The sequence below is a fragment of the Sinocyclocheilus anshuiensis genome, unplaced genomic scaffold (genome assembly GCF_001515605.1).
Source record: "Sinocyclocheilus anshuiensis isolate Anshui unplaced genomic scaffold, SAMN03320099.WGS_v1.1 scaffold907, whole genome shotgun sequence".
Classification (NCBI taxonomy): domain Eukaryota; kingdom Metazoa; phylum Chordata; class Actinopteri; order Cypriniformes; family Cyprinidae; genus Sinocyclocheilus; species Sinocyclocheilus anshuiensis.
The window spans coordinates 466,827-469,800 of NW_015546133.1; the positions used below are offsets into that span (position 1 = coordinate 466,827).

The 2,974-nt window shown below is 43.7% G+C and overlaps 1 pseudogene; it reads left to right on the plus strand.

The window, feature by feature from the left end:
• LOC107701085 (1,4-alpha-glucan-branching enzyme-like) overlaps nucleotides 1-2,974 on the plus strand; it is a 145,657-nt pseudogene that overhangs the window by 80,186 nt on the left and 62,497 nt on the right.

The following is a 2,974-nucleotide window of genomic DNA, read 5'->3' on the forward strand; positions in this document are numbered from 1 at the left end:
GAGAAAACATTTTACAAAATGCACTTTTAGGGTTTAGGGTTAACTTTAAATATTGATTACATTTTTTATTTTAATTATTTATTTAACACATTTACACAAATTGCTTGCTAAAAGGAGTACATAAATTAAATATATATAATTAAATATTAAAGTTGTATACATTATACACTGTAAAACATATTTTCAATGATTATTGGAGTATGTTTTGCAAAAAAAAAAATTGTTTCAGTCTGTCTACTTCAAAATTTGGTGTTTACTTCATATGCAATTTGCAGTTTCTTTGTAATTATTTGTGAAACATTTCCTAACTTTCAAAGTATTTTTTTTTCAGTTTTGTTGGTTTAGAAAAATATATATGCTGTCAACTAAGTAAATATTCTCTGGAAAATGTTTTTATATAGCTTTATGATTTGCTTTGACTTCAGTACAGTGACAATATAAAAGCCAATTATTTAATGTAGTAAACAACATGTTGTGAGATGTAGTACAATGAATAATGTTTTTCTCACATAGAATAATTGGTTCCCTTTCAGTCGGTCACTCCCGACGTCACGTCGGTTGACCGACGAAATATCTTCGCTGTATATGAAGTGCATATAATTCTTGCAAGGGGTTCATCATATTTTGGGATTCTTAGCATCTGAATGCTTGAAAACCACTGGTCTAGGACATTACTGGGGTAATACTCCTCATGCTTGATTTGAATGATTAGAAAAGGACGAAGAAAAGCAGTAAGAGCAATAGATGGAGAGCAGGAGGCTGTTCTCAGAGTGCCATTTCACATGAAAGAATGGTTTCAGTCTTGAGTTAGTTTCATCTCCTCCTCATTCACACACTGTTCATCGTTCTCCTCAGGGAATCACACCACCACCAGCCGCCCAACCTGCTGCTCCTGCTGCCTGTTTCTCTCTTTCTCTCTCCATCTGTCTTTTTGGGCTGAATCAACCAACCTTGTGTTACAGCTACTATTTAATCAGAGAATGAATCCATTACTCAAATGTGTTTTAGTGCTGTCAATCAATTAAAGCTTAAATGAAATCATTACATAAAATGCCAATAGCTCAATCAAATTAAACACAATTTACAAATATTACAATTAATTGCACCTTTAAATATTGAAGATAATTCCCAAATGAAGATGATTTGAAACATTATTGTGGCAGATGAGTCAATCATTGAACAGACATTACAAGTGAATGTGTCCTTTGTGAACAGCTTGATGTTTTTTTTTCTTTGTATTTATATGCACCAGAGTGTGTCCTAGTTGATTGATTTTTGGATTCTTATTTCGTCAGACAAGGGTCGATTTTATGTGGAAGCTCTGGAGAAAATCTCTTTCTCTCTTTCCCATAGCTGGGAGGTGGCGCGGTTCCTGCTCTCCAACCTGCGCTGGTGGAAGGAGGAGTATCACTTTGATGGCTTCAGGTTTGACGCTGTGACTTCAATGCTGTACCAACACCATGGCATTGGTCAGTTGTTCTGCACCTGTAAACAAGCACTACCATCATTCATTGTGATAAGAAATCATTGTCTTAACAGTATTTGGTCTTTCCCCTTCAGGAACTTGAGCTGCGTCGAAACGCTACGGGAACGCCTCCAGCGTGACCACGCTCTGAATCGTTGCACAAACACCATTTACACAAGCATATTATGCCTAATATTATAATAAGCAGCTTTACTGTGGAGCGGAGCTGTTTTAGAGTCGCACAAGCTTTATGTCAATATTATTATAAAAAGAAAAAGACTCGCGCAGTCAGCTCTCGGAAATAAGGGGCTGATTGTGCTTCTCCCCATTGAACGCTCTGCTCCCACCTTTTTCTCCGAGGAGATTGATATTGTTTGTGTGACCAAGTGGCTGCGCGCTGCCAAGGCAACGCGTGTATTGCATCATTTTCAGTTTTTGATGTGAAGCTTATCACACCAGACCGTGTTTACTTGTCTGGTTGTTTGATTGCATTTGATTCCGAGGAATAAAATGAAGTATTTATCGAACTATGAGAAGTTAGATATACAGGGGCTCTTGGGATACAAATTTCTGGAGTGAGAGCACCATTCTGGGGGTGTCACTTCTCGTACTCCGCAGAGTCTAGAGTCACAGTGGTGCCCCCAGGCCGAAGGCTTATAGCGGAAGGCGGTTCTGCGGACCGTAATTCTTGCTGGATAGTCTCCGTCTAAAACATCCTGACGCCTAAGGCCTATAGGACTTCTAAGGGCCAGCTCCCTCTGGGGAGTACCGAGCTAGCCGCTCTAAGTGCACCAGAGGCCAGTCTCGTGAGACTGGTTCCCTTAGTATGTCACCTGGAGGTGTGGGAGCCCATGCCAAGCGTACCTCCTTGGGTCCTGCCCTGAGCAGGCTCTGGTTCTATCAGTCGAGTCTTCCTAGCAGATGACACGGGGTCTGAGGACCGTCATTTTTAGAGAAGACTTCAGCTATGAGGGTCCTGATGCTATGGCTCAGGACCTCAGAGGGCAGGCCCCTCTGGGGAAGAGCAGTGCACACCGCATCACATGGTGCCTGTCTCTCCTCAGTGCCCTCAGGAGATCAGTCTGCCAACCCTGCTGGTGTTCCAGGGCGCAGCGGTCTCCGGCGAGCGCTTCTCTCAGTTACCGCCCGGAAACGTAGCAGTGCTAAGAGGCTTGCGACCTCCACGGAGGTCTCTAGAGCAGCTAGTACGGCTGTCCCCTGCCGGTTCGCCGTCACACGGTGCCTGTCTCTCCTCAGTGCCCTCAGGAGATCAGTCTGCCAACTCTGCCGGTGTTCCAGGCCGCAGCGGTCTCTGGTGAGTGCTTCTCTCAGTTACCGCCTGGAAACGTAGCGGTGCTAAGAGGCTTGCGACCTCCGCGGAGGTCTCTAGAGCAGCTAGTAGGGCCATCCCCTGCAGGTTCGCCGCTTCAGGGCACCCAGCTAGCCGCTCTGATTACACCAGAGGTCAGTCTCGAGAGACTGATTCCCTTAGTAGACTAACGTGTCTCG